The following is an 18,403-nucleotide window of genomic DNA, read 5'->3' on the forward strand; positions in this document are numbered from 1 at the left end:
TGCAAGAGAGCACAACAGAGAATCTTTCCAGACTTTAAAAGCCGTCTGTAAAGTGTGAGGGATTGTCATGACTCCCAGCATGCTTTCTCTTCTCATCTGAGGCTTTTCTGTCCATCTGACGTCAGATTTATAGTAATTCTTCAAGCTATCTATATTTTATGAAAACTACAAAAGGCTTGGCCCTTTTATGTGGACCTTGACACAGCAGGAACCATTCACTGTTATGCTAATCACCTAAACTCATGTACCATAACGTTAGTTAGTAAGCTAGCTAGCTACGGCTAAATAAATATGCAAATTATAGTTGTCAGTTCAGGCGCACAAACTGAAGGTTGCCTGGTAGAAATGTTTGTCTAATATCAAAGAACATGTCTTTACTGTATAAGTTCAATGCATGAATGGAAAGGTGGGTTAGTGACTGTGGCTTAGCTTACAATCAAATAAATCCGACAATAAAACAGTAAAGCTAACCCGTGTTTCAAATAGATGAACTGCCAGGAACTGCTGCCTTGCACTTTACAACTTTTTGATAAGGGCTATTTGATTAGTTTTACTGTAATTTAATTATCCATGGATTTACAGATGTCTTGGAGTAAACAGAGTAGGTTGAGACACAACAGAGGGTCAGTAATTAAAAAAGAACTGCAGCACAGCACACACCTCCAGTGGAGATCAAGGCTTAAGGTCTGCAGGCGTGACAGGAAGTTCTTAGAGGCCATACAACAGTTTGAAGAAGGTTGGAAACAATGTCAGGTGTGAAGCCATGAAGCCCTCTGTTGCACAGGCCTGTTAGCATGAACATTTACCAGCTGCTCTCTTAAGATTGACAGAAGGTATATGACATAAGAAACTTGTTACATCATGTGTAATCTTTTTATGCTGACTTTTAACAAGAACAGAGGGAGAGTTGGCTGTCTTCTCTGAAGCCAGCTGTTTATGTTCACCCTCAAAGCAGATTTTGGAGATGAAAAAGCTTGGCAGGGCAGATGATAAAGGTAAAATAAATTAGCAAAACTGAAATGTGGTCCTGAATCAAAATCCCCAAGTTAGAAGGCTTCAAATATCCATATGTTAAAAATATATTATAAAATAAAATGGAGCAGAATGCATGGTTAAGACTTTATAATTGAAAGGATACATATTGTTAAACTATGCTTTGAATGTGAGCTCAAGCTACCCTTGAAAAACTAAACAATGCACAATTAACAATCGGAGGAGAACATTTGAAATAGCCCAGTGTTATGAAGGGAAAGGAGACAAAGACAAACCATAGAGAAAGCTGGAGAAACTTTTAGCAAAAAACGAATGGAGAGGCAGGCTTTGCAAAGCAGATGGTTTCAGCGTTTTTCCCCGAGGCGCTCCATACTCACAGAAATCACCACAAGGAGGGAGGAAGAGATGGAGAGAGAGATTGAAACACTAACTACACATCTGCACTTCCTCTCCTCCAGTGCTTCATAAGGGTAGAGAAAAACTACAGGGGTTTTGACATGCTTCACCAACACTGCGTCACATGCAGTAGCCTCAGTGATCAGAGCAATCACAGCTGACACATGGCATCAATCATTTTATGATATGTTTTACCAATACTGTTTTTCTCAGCATATTAGATACTGTCTTTTTCTCTCCGGCAGATGAACAGCCACTTTTAGACACGATGCATATTTTTACATTTTAGTTCAGTGTTGGTGGGGGCAACTCAAACAGAAAACATCGCTGACCTGAAATCCTGCAGCTGAGCTCCAGTGTGCAGGCCCGCTTGACAGCCAATCTCCTCAGTGTCACTTCACCTAAAAGTACACTGAGGACAAACACACAAACACACAGCTATGAACTGCCCGGCTAAATGAAAGGTGAATGATGGATGATAGTGGGGCTGGGCAGTGTTGCCATCTGTTCCGACATGAGACGGAGAGAGTGGAGGGCTCGCGGTTCATTGAGCTCGAAGCCCATCACAGCATTCGGCTCACCTAGTGTATACGCTTCACTGACACTTGGATGGACTGTGTTTGTGAAGAAGGGGCCTCATCTATAACGACCTATATGCAACCCATTACTTAAGCAGAGATTGTGATCATTTCAAATATGGTAATACTCTGCATGAGTCCATAGTGGCTGCCGAATCTCTCCTCAAAAGTTTATTCAAAATCAATTTACTCTGTTTCTCTACTCATTGAAACCCTCTCAACGTCGCAGTGCAAAACAGTCAATTTTCTCTGAGTCGGCCGTGTGAGCCTCCCCACGCTCATGTGCCGCCCTAACCACCTTTCTTCATCTCTATTACATGCCGAGCCTTTCTCTCTTTACACCACAATTGCCACTCTAAACACAATTCCCATCGATTACTTCATATCTCCTTTTTTTTTTGCTTCTTGCTGAGAGTTCAGCTCTGGCGATTATACAGGAATTAGAGGGAGATATTGAAAGACAAAATGAAATAGATGGGGGATATAGTTCAAGTGCTGCTGTTGCTCTGTATCGTCCTCAGATACCCTTACTTAGATGACACACACTATGACATCAACCCCATTACCAAACGATCAACAACATGACACACAAATCAGTCTTGGAAAGTCATATGCATCAAATCATAGTGCTATTGAATGCTCTATTTGCAGTCATGGAGAAGGTGCATGTGATTTAATCTCTCTCTCATCTCGTCACACTTCCTCCTCCCGATGACTGGAAGGTTATTGTAGGAGTGTCATGCCCAGAAGCTAGCAGACAGTGTTGCCCTTTACACAAAGTATCAGTGCTAATTAGAGACTATGAGTATGCCACTGGACTTAAGTGTGTGTGTGTGTCACTGTGACCATCCATGCATGGCTGTATCAGCCTCTTAAATTCAAACACATGGGTGTGTAAGTTACTGATCATTTCAAAGGGACTTTGAGATCTGATCTCTGTGCTTTGAGGCCCCATCTCAGAGCAACCACACATGGCAATAAAATGTCAGTAGTTCATCTTACAGGGGTTAATTTATTAAATGTCTTTCAATTAAAACATGTCCTGCTGTGCTGCGTTGTCTTTGGTTAGGACTGATGTGGCCATTTATTGTAGTTCTGTATATAAATAAATGTTTATTTAACGTTTTTTGATAACAAATAAACCAATAAACTGTTACCTACTGGAAAGGTGTTTTTGCAAGTGTCAGGGTGTTAAAAGTCACCCTCAATCATAAACGTTGAGACAGCAAAGATGTCTAGAGGGCCTAAACACCAGAGTTTCTGTCTGCAAATGTCTGCTGTCACGCGGTTTTTTATATTCAGTTCAGAAAAGAAAAAAAATTAGCTGAGTTTGCAGTTCTCTACCTCTCTTATGCTTTAAGAAAGGGCATCGCCTCACCCTGATTGGCTGAGTGGGGACATGCACCCAGCTGCTCTTAATTGCTAAAATATTACTGTTATCTGTGGCTCTCCAATATCCTATTTAACTTATTTTAAATATGTGTTTCTTTATTTGCCTGCGCTTGCTCTTTAAAAATGACATTGATTTTTCAGTTTTGCAGTTTTTTTTGTTTCTTGTTTTATTGCCTTTTAAATGCAAATGTTGTATTTTCTAGACTTCTTATTTGTAATATATACAAATAAATATATGCCCCTGTTTAGCACTTTGAATTGCTATGTGTGCTTGACATACCGTGCTTTGCCTTGGGGCTAATGTCAGCTGGCTAGCGTATAAACAATGACAATGTTTGCACGCTTATGTTTACCAGGTATATTGTTAGCATGTTTAAGGCTGCTGCAACTGCTAAAGAGCACTAGCAAGTACTGCCGATGCTGATGGGAATATCATTAGTGTTTCATGTATTTGATTATAAATCAAACTAGATGTTGTCCTTTTGAAAGTGTTTGATGAACCACTAAAGAGATAAGAAATCATCCCAATAGTTGTTGTTGTAGAGGGATGTAACAAAGATTCTTGAGCATCAGGAGAAGTCAGTGGTATTGATCCTCTGGGAGACATGAGTGTTTGTATAAAAGGTCATAGCAATACAATGTTATTAAGAGGTATTGGAGATAAGTGGTGGGCACACATTAGTACTAGCCCTAGAGCCATGACCCTAGCATGGTCGAACATGTTAAACCTTATTTCATGTATTGGTTCTTCATTTATATGCATAGAGTTTCTTGTGCTTCCCACAGTAACGTTTTTAGGATGTCTGTGTAACCCGTGTCAGGTGAAGGAGCTTGAAAATGATCAAAATCTGCAATGTTTGGTGTAAAAATATGGACCCGCTTCAATTTGCATATTCATCACGCATAACCATTACCAAACTTAATTCAAGGGTTGAAAGCACTTATGCACGGCACTTTGAAACATATACACATTTGCAAAAAATGCTCTTTCACAAATGCATATGTAACACATTCCAACTATTGTTATTAACTTTTTTGCTACTCCCAATTACCCTAAATATTCAAATTGAGTTTTATGAAGTGATGTGATAAGATTCCAAACAAAATAAGAGTTGAGTCTCGACACTAAATAAAACACAGGATATCTTGTTGCCACAACATTGTGCTCTGTTATACCAAGGCTACAATTAAATCATTTGGTCTATTGATAGCACCGCTATACATTCTAGCAACTATTTGCAGAAACAGAAAACAAATGTAACAATACAAAAGGCCCAGAAGTGCGAGGTCCATCATTTAGAGGGAGGATTTCTCTTTATAAGAGGACTTGTTTGAGGCCATTATGATGGGATTGTGTCCAGGTTTACAGAGGAATTCTTTCAAGTGGAAGCCAGGTATCCTGAAGAGGAGACCTGGATTACAGTTCATAGTGTTGGACAGCTCTTATTGCTGAAGAATAACAATGCCTTTTAAAACAGTGGGAAGCCGCACCCTGTGTGAGGACTTTGGGCGGCATTTTAGGATTCACTCACCTCGTTTGACTCATATTTTTCCAAGAGAACAGACTGAAACTGTGGTGCATGCTTATAAAATGTGAGGCAGATCCTCTATTGCGTCAACTCATCTCATCAGGCACAACCTTGCCTCAGCTTGAAACATGCGCTGGTGAAAGAAAACATCGTTGACTCTAAGCTAGGAAACGAAAGATAATAGAGCAGGTAGGCATAAGTGAAAGAGGGGTCACAATCTGGTGAGTTCACAACCAGAATGAGAAATGTCAACCCCTGGCATCAGCTTTTGTGATTGAAGATGTTAAAGGAGGGCATTCATTGGCGGGATGGAGCATTACATGTCTGTACTTTATGTTCTGGATACATTCAAATGTATGAAAGCAGGAAAGCGCCTTGTGCAGAGTTCAATGTAAGAAAAAAGCATATAGCTGCTTCAGCTGCCATATGCATATTTGATGGTCTGGATATCTCAAGGGTGGGTTATGGGTCGAGTTTATACAGTCTCTACCGGGACCGACAAACACACTGTGCTGGCACGCTGCCCACAACCTCAGGGCATGAGAGGAGAGAAATTCAGCAAAAAGACGCCGAGAGAGAGAAGGTTAGCCCAAAGTGTGAAAGACAGCATTTTCATATTCAAATATGTACTCTGAGAAGTTGTGTAATATGCTATATGCCGTTTTTTTTAATCCTCTGTTCTTCATTTGCTCTTTCCTCTCCCTCAATGATTCTCTCCTCATTCGTCTTTTTTGCTATCTGATGAACATCAGAAGCATGCTGAGTTTAGGCAGTTTCTCTCCCTGCCTGTCTATCTGCAGCGTTCGTCTCCTGCTCCTCGGAGCTGCTGACTTTGTTGTCATGTAAAGGACAGCGGGGGAAATGTAACTATACTCTATTTGAGATACGCTCCAGCTGTTAGCGCAGTGCATAATCAATTATGGTTTGTGAGTCTTGCGGTGCACAACTCCCAATTGATGAATTAATAAAACTACATAAAGTAGAATTAAAGGTGCTATCGTGGCTGCTGGCTCAAAGGCCTGAACTCATACTTTATAATGAGTGTTGTTGTGTGCATGCACGCATAATTCATACTATGTATGTGTGTGATGTGTTTTTGTAAGAGTTTGTATGAATTTGTTTATGTGAATTTGACCAAGCAACATTCTCATGCAAAATGGATGTCACTGAGTGCTTTAAGAGGACAGGAAGGGAATGTGTGGGGATGGGCAGCAAAACCGCAGTAATGTTATGCAAGGCTGCATCTCGTGTGAAATGGTTGTACAGAGTTTGATTCAAGGAATGTGATGTCATTTCTGTTGTGAACTGTTCCAGAGAAGTTTGGCCATCGAATAAGAAATGCATGAATTTATGAATTTAAAGTAAGCAACAACATGCACAGAGGCACCCGGCCGGCACCGACAGAGATCACGTCTGACAGATTTATTTGGCACAACATACATGTATTTGTTTATGGTTTGGGGGAAAGATAATTAATATCCTGAAAAACACAGATTCAAACCCACACAAGAACAGACTCTCATTACCATGGACACACACATTTAGCTACATGCACGCATGATTGTCATGCCAACATGAAAAGCTGTTAAAATTGTGGCCACTGTCAAACATGAAAAATTGATTAGTGAAATGCCACATGTCACGGTATGGGAAATCTAAGGTGTGTAATGGCAGCAGATGTGGCTCCATCATGTGAGTCACACATATGAGGAGGGAGTCATGGTGTGTGTGTGTGTGTCTCTTTGCGTGCATCTTTGCGTGTTGGCACCTTGTTCCTGTGGAGATGCTGACAGTGTGGTGATGTTCTCGCGCTGTTTAATAAGCAGATTCCAGGATTAACGCAATAAGATAATAAGGAACAGCATCGCAGGAAGAGACAGAGTGCCAAAACAGTTTTTCATCAGCATGCTTTTTCCACCGCACATCACAATGACTCATGTTTCCATAACCTGCTCAAGGTCCAAAAGGAAAGATAAATGGATAGAAAAGTTACCGGCTGGCTTCACACTGTAGTTGTTACATACATTTCAGTTCCTTATGAGTGGGCTGATTTATCACTAGAAGCATCATACCTGGGCACTCATGTGTGGAAATCTTTAGAAACTGCTGAATACAACACTTCTTGCCTCTATTTACTTCATTGTGTCCTTCTTCAGAGCACCATAGAATCATCAGACTGTTTAAAAACAACACACATCCTTACTTCAATTTAGAGGTTAATGTAACTGGATGTTATTGTTATGTAATGGAGAAAGGAATTCAATAAAATATACATGGGAATTTATTGGAAAAAAAGGAAAAGTTGGTTTTTTTCTGCGGCTGTATTCACCATAGCAAATGCAGATAGAACACAAAACATTTACCATATCATAAGCGGAGGACATTTTAAACCATTTTCATTATAATTGACAACAATTGATCAATTAACGCTTTCAATGCTAAGACAGATCGTTCAGAAATTAATTCATTTTCCCAATACATCTATTCATCTGTCAGAAACATACAATCTGCCATGTGGAGAGTTACATATACAATTAAATAGAACATTTGAAGCCAACATTGTGAGCTGTTTGCAAACCTAGCTTTTCAAGTGAAACAACCTTTTTACAAAGAAAAACTACTTTTCAATCAAAAATGAAAAGGAAATTGATTATTTTAATCAAGTAGTATGCTCAACCATACATCTCAATTAATAATAACTATCTGGCAATAAGCCAAACCTAACAACATCAGTACTTTTGGCTTGTTAACTGGAAAAGTATAACATTATAAATATAAACAGCAGCAGCATAATAATCATCACTTTCATGGACGCATGTAATGCCTTGGCTCAGACAGCAGTAGTGGCTGTAGTGATCGCTGTAAATGGGATTGAATGAATTCCTATTTAACGGAATGCTGAATGCAGTGCATGGTTCCTATTCAATTAAATAGTATAGATAAGACATGTAGTAGCTGGAGGACTAGGTTATTAATTGAGCTTAGCATAAAGACTACAAGCAGAGAAAAACCCTGGTTCTGTCCTAAAGTTAAAAGAAATGACCAAAATGTAAAATAAGTCATGTAAAAAAAACAACAAGATTGTGTAGTTTTAATAAGAGATTTGTGCCATAACAACTGCCAAAACTTCCATGTTACTTAGTAACAAAATCCAGCAGTGTCTGACTGAAAATATGCTCTGCCTCTGCATAGCAGCAAGTGATTATACAGCAAATGAATCCACACATAAACCTCCCTCTCAAACATATTGTAATAGTTAAAGCTTTCCCAAGTTGCCAGGTAACATGTAGGTAACAGCAACCCTTCATTATTCACGATCCTTTGACATTCTGCAAAGGCTGTAAGAGATCTTACACCACAACCTATAGGGCGATTCCCGTGGAAACTTTTTGTACCGAACAACCTCATTTTTCATCGCGCCTAACACAGCTCTCCCACAGGTCTTAATGCATCCAGATCAATCAATCAATCAATCAATCAATCAATGTTTATTTATATAGCCCAATATCACACATGTTACATTTGTCTCAGTGGACTTCACAGTTTTTACAGAATATCAGTATGACAATACGACACCCTCTGTCCTTAGACCCTCACATCGTACAAGGAAAAACTTCCAGAGAAACCCCCACAGTTTAAAGGGGAACATGGGAGAAACCTCAGGGAGAGCAACAGAGGAGGGATCCCTCTCCCAGGACGGACAGACGTGCAATAGATGCCGTGTGTAAATCGAAAAGATAATACATTTACAACATAGGTAGACCAGATGTTTGGAAATGCGTGTGTCTATAATAAGAAGATGAATCCAGATAAATTCCTTTAGATCACAGCCACATAGTACAGCAGGAGCTTCACAGAACAAATTCTACGCTAATCCCTGTATTGCTTAAGGGCTACAAGCCAAGCAGTAAAGATGGCATTGCACACATCCACAGCCCATAGATGAGTCTTGGTGGGAGAGAAAATGAGTTATCTCTCTTGTTACTTTTTATTTTCGGTTCCTTTTCTGTCACTCTGTGTGACGTCTTTGCAACTTTCTGTTTCTATTTGTTTCTGCTAAACTTTTAAGATCCAGCAAGGGGCATAAACACACACAGGGGCTCTTTGCTAATACACACACACACATTGGCATTTCGTCCCTTCATTATCACCTGGTTGGCATTTTCCTCATTCTTCCATTTATTGCTATTTTGCCCAACTCGTTGTGTGTGTTCAAGCATGGATTTAATGGGAGAGACAGCAAAGTTAGAAAGCCGTGTGAGAGAAAGAGTTGATGAATCGATAAAAAACGGACAGATTGATGGAATAAAGGGGAGAAAAACTGAAAAAAAATAGCGCTTGTGAGGGTGTGTGTGTACGAGGTCACCGATGAAGTCAGCATCGTCACGCGGATAAGATAATCACCTTCCTCTAATGATGTGGCCACTCATACCAGGGGGCAACCGCAGCCCACGGCACTGTGATGTTGACAATCGCAACACACACGCACACAAACCAGACAAGTATCAGGAAGCTCACAGGCGTGACAGCCAATTAATCCGAGGTACGGCAGAGAAGAGGAGGGAGACGGGGAGATTCGGAATCACGACATTCCTCTTTGTCGAAACTCTTAGCACCGCTTTTCCTCCCATCGGCTAATTAGTGTCTTGATGTTCCTCACTTTCCCTCTCTGCTGGGCCATGCATGTAGGTCTCTTTGACATTTACAGTACATTCTGGCAGCTTTTTACCCTGCTAATTGGTATAAGCTGAATATTCTAAGTAAAAAAGAAATGCATGTTTAAATACAGGAATCATTTTACGCAGTTGTTTACATCAGATGTATATTATGCAAACATGAGGGCATGTTACATGTATTCAGCATTTATCAGAATGAACACACATTCATTATAAAACTGAGGGCTGCCTCTGTGTGATGCGTGAGACAGAGGCACTGGGTGTTTTTGTTTCCATGCTTTCGTGCTTTTTAATAGTCCATACAGGTCACGTTGGTTTGTACATATGTGAAGCCGTAACCTTATTCTTTCATAGCTGCTCTGACAGTGCTGGCCTTTCATGTGATGCAGGGTTTTACATGCAAAATCCAGTGATAAGGTGAACCCTCAATCTGCAAAAGCAATGCATTAAACCAATATGAGACTTTGGTGTGTTTAAATCGCTGACTTTTCTCCTCCTTTTAAAGGTCACCACAGACACACTCACACTGCAAATGAGTGTTTAGATCAAAACCGACTCCTGAAACAGAAGAGATACGAGGTAATCAATTTTGATGCTTGTTATATGTGATTAGACACACAAACCTATGCGCATTATGCAAGCAGGAATATGCAAATCGCAGTGGAGGCAGCCAGTCCGTGACAAATGATACGCCCATCGGGTTAGCTGGTGCGCACGCTGACAATTTTAAGACATATAAACTTCTTTCTTGTTTGTTTATCATTCTCTCTCTGTCTCCCACGTAAAAGAATACCTTTTATCAAATGTAAATAATGAGGTTAGCTCGGCAAGGTAACAGAGGAAAATAGGTATTTCCTTCTCGTGTTTTGATGCTTTTCATCTTCCTTCTCCCCCCCCCCCCCCCCCGTATCTTTTCGCTGCCTTCCTGATACTTGTCATTGTATTGGAGCTGTTTGATGGTTCTCTTTATGATCATGTGTCCTTCTCCATGAACAGCATCTGACCGCAAGTGAAGTGTGTTTCTTTGAACGGGTGAATTTAAATTTTTAAACTCAATTAGCACCTGTGCACAACAAATCCACACACACACACACACACACACACACACACACACACACACACACACACACACACACACACACACACACACACACACACACACACACACACACACACACACACACACACACACACACACTCTTGAGTGGTGAAGCTAATTTGCCCGAGCGGACCTGTGTGAAAGGAATAATGAGGCTTTGATGACTTCACTATAAGAGACGTGCTGTGACATCATCTGCGACCTTCATATGACCTCTTCACTTTCCTCTGATTTCTCCATCCCCCCTACTCCCGTGGTAATCAGCTCTTCTGATTGGCTGAACTCTACAGCGTCAGATACAGCGAGATGTTTAAAAAAAAAAGCGTTGCTGCGGGTATTTAGCTGCATTCTGGTCAACTGAGGGCACATCTGAAACAGCTGATGCTATTTGGTATAAACTAACATTCAAAAACACTCTTGAAATTGTTGCAAGGTCTTTAAATAAATAGGCCTTTTCATTGTAAAGTGTAGACTAATGAATGTTGAAACACTGCTGGAATGATCCAATGTGATTCTATGCTCTTGCAAGTGATCAGATGAATGGTACATAGACATAGAGCTCCCACTTGTTCTCATGCAAGGACCTATTTCATAATCTAGATAAAGCAAAGGAGAAACATAAGTGTGCTTGCTCATGCTTAAAATAGCACTGTAAACAGGTTTAAATATGGTACATTGCCAACTGTCTGCACCTGAAATGTTGAAGGGGAGTTGCAATTAAATGTGATGCACTGAATGGGTATAAAGCATAGAAGGGTAGATGTTAAAAATTGTTGATGACATTTCTGTTGAAGTTAAGAGTCGAGGGAGGTGTGTGCACAATTTGAGTTCAAGAACATGAGTGTTCATCGCTGCAGGCGATGGCGGAGCCATGCGTTTTTGATGAGAGGAAATATATTTCCAACTACAAATGTCCAACCAACTACTGGGATTCACTTTCAATGCGTAATTGCTGGTGACCTTGACTGTAACCTGCTGACAGGGTTTTGGATGATGCTGTAACCCCTGTGTCGTATCACCAATAGTCTGAAATCCAATTCATTGCCATCAGACTGCATTTGAACACGCACAATTGCAAGTGCACACATTTAGGCACCCACAATGAGGCAAAACAGCATGCATCATTCATTTTGTAATCAGTGCGCCGTCAGTATATTTGTCTAATGATCCATAATGCATTAGCAAGCTTAGAATTGGGTTTCGGTTGGAGGGACACGGACACAAAAAAATGCATTTAGCGCTTCACACGTGCGTGTGCATACATTTTAAATATGTTCCAACACCCACGCATACACAAAATCTTGCGCAGGTCTGGCTGAGAATAATGAAAATGATACTGATTGTTTGGATGCTCTGAGGCATCATTGCCCTGCTATATTCACCAGCATCGGAATGAATTAATCATAACTTTAGTCATTTCTCCAAATTTCCCGCTTGTGACTAGCGAATAACAGGAGGTAATATGGGGCCGCGCTGAACTCTGCAAATTTGTTTTCAGGTCGTGGTTGTTCAAATGTTCTTGGCTTGTTTTGCTCTGTTGTTCCTTATCGTCCTGTTGTCCTTTCCTAGGAGCTGAGCAGTTTAACAAAACAAAGGAAAGGATGAGAGGAATAGCAGTAAAGGAATAGGCAAGCCACAAGAGGTTCAAGTTGTGAAAGGTAGTGAGAGGGTAAGAGGGGACAAGGGTGAAAGATTGATTGATAAAGGGTGAAGGGAGAAGAAACACTCACTTACTGTATGCTGTCATGGACCTGCCTAATGAGAACCAAGGGACCCTTAAGAGTCCAGGGAGAGGGAGCAGTAGAAATGCTTTGAAAAATTGTGAGTTGACACGTACTGGAAAAGGGATCCTGGGTCTAAGTGTTTTGCCCTGACCACAGAGAATATGAGTGTGAGTGCACCCTTAAAGCCTGTGAAGCAAAGCACAGCTGCAGATGCATACACCCTCATATGAGCACATGAATACGTATTAACAGTTGATGTAATCATGCTCACACATGAACAGATGAACGCCATGAAGCAGAAAGAAGACCTTGCTTCGGCATTTTGAGTTCAAATTCAAAACTTTATTGCCGTGTTGGAGTATAGGAATTTTCTGTTCCCTGATCCATTTCACTCCTTGCTCTTTTCAAACTTGTCCTTCCTTCCTCCCAACCATCCAATGCCCTTCTCTCTGTTTACGTCCTCTGTTGAGCTCAGCGTTGCTCCCTCTGATTTGTGCATGCAGATCTGTGCCAGTATAAGAGCAGCATATCACCACCACCCCACTCTAATGTGCAGTGTGTCGGCGTGCCCAGAGCTGGTACATTCATTTGATTTGTCAGTATAAAACCCATTAAGCCAAGAGATGGGCTGTGTGTGTGTTTGTATCTGCTTCCAAGATCTTTGTCCTGCTACTCATTCGGAGAGGATTTGGCAGGGTGACAAACCTGATGTTGAAGCAGGTCATGTGGAGGGCAGCCGTTTGAGGTTTTCTACTGATGCTGATGTCAAAAAAGCTTCTGCGTAGACCGTTTTGAACAATGTCCAAGATCAAACAATAGTTCTGTTTTATAACAACCAAGACGTATTTTTCTGACACATAGCATTTCATTGTGGGTCAAGGTGAAAGGATCAGATACATTCTCCTTTTCAGAAACAGACATAGCAAATTGCCCTCTGCACAGCAAACAGCGCTATCTATCACAAAATGAAATAACATTAATATGACAACTGCATAAAATAGTTTTATATTCAGTAAAAAGACAAGGCTGACATTCCAGGTTAATGATTTTTTTTGGGAGTTACTGAGAGTAGTAAAACCCTTCAAATATTTTCGGATCACGGTAAATCAAATCAAATCAAATCAGGTTTTATTTATATAGCACATTTAAAAGCGATTTTTGGTCGAGCCAAAGTGCTGTACATGTAATAAAAACACATTACTACAATCACAATAAACGACAATAAATTACAACAGATATATATAAAAAACAAAATAAAAAAATAAAAACACAAGGAAAAGTCAGGAGTCGTGCTCCGCTCTAACTAGAAAGCCAGAGAGTACAATACATCCATCTTAATTCTTGTTGATGATATCATAAACTGAGGCCAAACATGAAATCAAAACCTGGTTACACCTTGTATCAACTGTCTTCTAAACCAAAATGACAAGTATGAACTTACTTTAGGAAGAATGTACAGACCAAAAAGCAGTCCAACAAAAAGAGGTGGGCTCGGTCACGGTTACATTTAACCATGATTTACTAATTTTCTAGAACAAACACTTATTTGGATAGTTTAGACTTTGGTACCTGTTACAGAAACATGTGGCTGGCAATGATCAGAACCAGTATGTATGTAAAACAATGCAACAAAACGAGGCAACTTAGCACATTGGGAGATGAGGAGACCAAAGGTATTCTGACGACTTTGTTATTTTGCTATTATCTTTTAAGAGGATGACAGAGAGAGGATATGAGAGGACAGGAAGGCAATGCAATGTCAACGTGAACAAATTACAGGAGCAGTGTACTAATAAGCTTTTGATGGTAATGTCATAATAACATTATTAGAAAGGCAACCTGCAATAGAAGGCTACTTGCCAGTTAACAATATGACGTCTACTAACCAATCAAGGGTGAGTACAGTGAGGCACAGCTTACTGTAGGTGAAAATAAAATGACCTCAGCATGTCATGTATTGTTGCTTATTGTGCTTCCATAATTGCATTATGAAACCAAAACTAACTTGATGTACAATTAAACAATAAAAGAACCTTGGTTAGAACATTGGTTGACATTTTTAATGTGTGAAAGGTCCAAGCAAATTATTCAGTTTTTTCTATCATCCCTTCAATGTCTCATCCAACTCCTGCCCTCTCCTTTGTGGAGCAGTTTAAGGGTTGTTTAAAATTGCAAGGTAGAATAGAGTTTATTTAAAAACGTCCTCCTTGTTGGACTCTCCAGTTCTCTCAAAGGTCAGCGCTGTCAAAATGGTTTGCAGTTCAGACAAAAATGCTTTACCACCACGAGTGAGTGCACATCTTTTAATTTCAGTAAATGCAATTATGTTTGTGCTATAATGCTTGTGGATGTATAAGCTTAACCCTAACACTGAATTACTTATGAGAAACGCTGCAAAAATACCTTTCTGTACATTTCACCAAGCAAAGTTCAGCTTTTCCACTTCGTTCTGTAAGCCTTTCTCTCAAGCATCTATCTTTCACGGCTTCACTTCATCCATCTGCTACATATAGATCAGTTCTCAAAGATCACCAGGGAAAGCAAGCATTCCTCCTCTCCTTCTCTGCTTTTTTTCTTATCTCCTCCTAAGAAAGTCAGACCCATACAGCCTCTAAAGTTCTGTCATCCCATGTGCAGCTTAACAACGCTCCTCTCAGCAGGCAGGGTGCATCAGGCCTTTACATTATACATGATCTCCTAAAGATGTTCTCAGCATGATCCTTACATGCGTGATAGGTCTTCTACTTAATGTCTTACTCATAGTCATGCGTTGCCGGGATCTGGGGGTTATCACACACATTCATGGTATGGAATAGAGAATACTACATACTAGCTATATGCAAGGAATACGAGCAAGTGTTAAACTCTCCCCCCCCAGTTCAGCTGATGGAAATCCCCTATAGGGTGTTTGCAGAGCTGAAGTCAGTGTTCTGTTAATAGGATCTAATTGGAAATGGTTGGTGTTAAGGAAGTTGCTTGAGTTGCCTGAACCTAATCCTGTGGAAATCCCCAAGAAGTTAATAAGAATCGATGTGCTCCGTCCTGAATGTAGGACAGTGGTTTCCAAACGGAACTAAGCCTTCGGACTTTTGGGTTTAGCAGTCACACAAAGTTGAGAATACAGTAATTCAAAGCTCTTTACAAAGGCACAAAACAAACTTCTTAAGTATGTTGTTGAGGTATACGCCCAGTTAAGTACAGTAACGGTGCGTCCACGCGGTTCCGTCACGTGCTGCAACGGAGACGGTTCCCATTCACTTTGAATGGGGTGACGTAACGCTTTGCCGAACTGCATTGTGGTTCCGTCGCGTCGCTTTGCCTCCGTTGCTCGCTTAGAAAGTTGAAAAAAGTTCCACTTTTCAAGCGTTGACGGAAGCGCCAGCCAATCAAATCATATGCCAGTACAAGCGCTAGCCAATCAAACCGCATGCTTGTGTGTCCGGGGCGGGAGATTAATGTGATTGGTTGTTGGTCGCGCGCCAGATATGCCCACCGGCAAGCTTCAACGCGACGGAACCGCATGGACGATACGTAACAGTCAAATGTACCTCTGACTTAAGCTATTGCCTTTGTCTAGTTTGATTAGATTATATTCAACTTTATTGTTGTTGCACATACAACCTAATGCAGGTTTCATCCAACCAGAAAGTGCAAAGAGTAGATGCAGTTTATTCACAGTATATTCAAAGTTGCTTAGTAACATACACGGATTAGGTGCAGGATTTAGGCACAGTTGTTATAGATACAGATGAAATAACTATTAAAACAGATGTAATAACTATACTGTATGTCACAAAGCAGTCTAATTCCACTTGTGTTTTTGATTATGCTTAACCTCTGTTAGGAGGAATATTTTATCAAATTCAAATCATGATCTCATTTCAGCTCTAGAAAGTATAAGGTATTTATGTGGTCCTGTTAAGTGCATTTAAGTTATGTATTTCTGTAATTTACATTAGCCTAAAATGCTGGGGAAACATGTACAAAATATATGTTTAATTGGGAAAGTGGTGGAAATCAAATTCATTTGGAAGTTGCTAACACTAAAATGTGTTTCATCGTCTATAGACGGCAGTTGAATAGAGTTGCTGTAGTTAAGCAGGTCTGATGCAGATTGCTGCGCGGGAACTGTTGCCTCTTTCGTTGTTTTCTAACTGGAGTGGTCAAACCTGTCCTTTTCTGGCCTCGTATGAACCGGCCTTCCTGCTCAGCCCCGTGGCACACGTCTGTCCCTAATGAATGCCCCTACTGCAGTCTCTTGATAAAGACCTAGATGGATAGAGGAAGTGAAAAGGGGGAGGGGGGAGAGAGAGTGATTGAGTAGAAGGGAACTATCTAATATTGATTGTATTTGCATAAATAGCTGCAGTTGTTGTTAAAAGCCCTGCATGATCCCACTTCTTTGCTTTCTAGAGGCTGAATGAGGGGGAAAAACATGTTGTTTGGAGTCAAGAAAAATGCATGGATTTCCCGCAATGCGACATTGTGTAAGCCTCTCAATCAAGTCATCCCAAAGGCTAAGCCACTACCTGTTCACTTTGTAATTTGCACCAATTATAGTGCCATTAGTGAGTTCCCTGTAGAAAAGCAGAAGATAATGATACTCTTTTGTTGAGTTGGTCATCAATACAATAGGTTAAACAAAACACCTGGGGAGCTTTAGTCTTTTAGTCTTTAGTCTGTATATCAGGGATGGCACTTAAGGTGGCATTTGAAATAGAGGGTCATGGTGTAGTGCATAAAGAAAAAGGGAGATAAGGATTGCTTTCTCTTCTCTTGCCTTGTCCCCTTCATCCAAGCTGCTCTCAGTTTACTTCCCTTCCAGCTCTGCAGTCTCTGCCCCTGGACCCTCAGTGAGGTGAGCCCTGATGATCCTGTGTGTGCAGGCAGTGGCTGGAATATAGATGATACTATTAGTCGGTGTTGTGGAAGTACAGAGAGTGAGTCGCAGCATGCAAAGGAGTGTAGCACTGCATGTCTGTGTATAGTATATGCATTTTAAAAAGTGTCTTTAATGATATTGAAGATTTACTATAAGCTTTAGCCCTCTCTGCAGTTTTAGAGGTTATGCAGAGGAGGATTTTGAGTCCTACAGTCATTGCCAAAATAGCAGTGTTCAAATATATTTTTATATCCAGCTACAGTACAATCATTTTTTGGCACTGACTTAAAGGAGAGGTGTCATGCTTTTCCGGTTATTACCCGTCCCCTTGTGTGTTATGAAGGTTTTTATGCATGTAAACGGTGTGCAGAGTCAAAACCCTCAAAGTACACCCTGTAGCGAGTAAAACTCTAACACAGAAAATACCTCCCCAAAACGCCTCGTTGGAGATACGTCATTGTCCATTTGATTCTTCCGGGTACGGCATGATGTCAAGCCGTACCCGGAACGAAATGGACCAATCCGTGGAGCCGTTACGTTACGTCCGCGGAGCCGTTACGTTAAGCCCCCGCTGATTGGTCCAAATTGACCAATCCACGGACTTCCTCACACACACATCTGTGTGCAGGGAGCAGGCAGCTCAGCTGATTTCTCCTCCCTGGCTGCAGGCTGATAACAGACAGTTGGGATCGCGGCAAAATTCTCTCTGCAGACCCATTCTCACAGCGTTTATCAACCTTTTTCTTACTCATTATCAAGCCACACTTATTGTTTTTACTTCGGCTGTGAGTTTGTGTGTGCTCAGGATGAGTTTGGCTGTGTTTCGCTATGTATCCTAAACAAGGAAACAACACCTCCACGGAGCTCAGCGCGATTCACAACGTCCCGACCAATCAGAGCACACTGTGCTCACAGGGAGGGTGGGGGCTGGAGCTTTGGGAGCTACAACGAGCCGTTAAAGGCAGAGAGTGAAATTCAGTGAATACAAGTAGTTTACAGAGATGCTGTATGCGAAACCAATGTGAGTTTGGAAAAATGCACAGTATAAATCTATTTTAGTATACCTCAACAATGGAATTATGATCAGTGGAAATGGCCATGACACCTCTCCTTTAACCAAAATTCTGGTAAATG

Source organism: Trematomus bernacchii, unplaced genomic scaffold, assembly GCF_902827165.1.
Source record: "Trematomus bernacchii unplaced genomic scaffold, fTreBer1.1, whole genome shotgun sequence".
Classification (NCBI taxonomy): domain Eukaryota; kingdom Metazoa; phylum Chordata; class Actinopteri; order Perciformes; family Nototheniidae; genus Trematomus; species Trematomus bernacchii.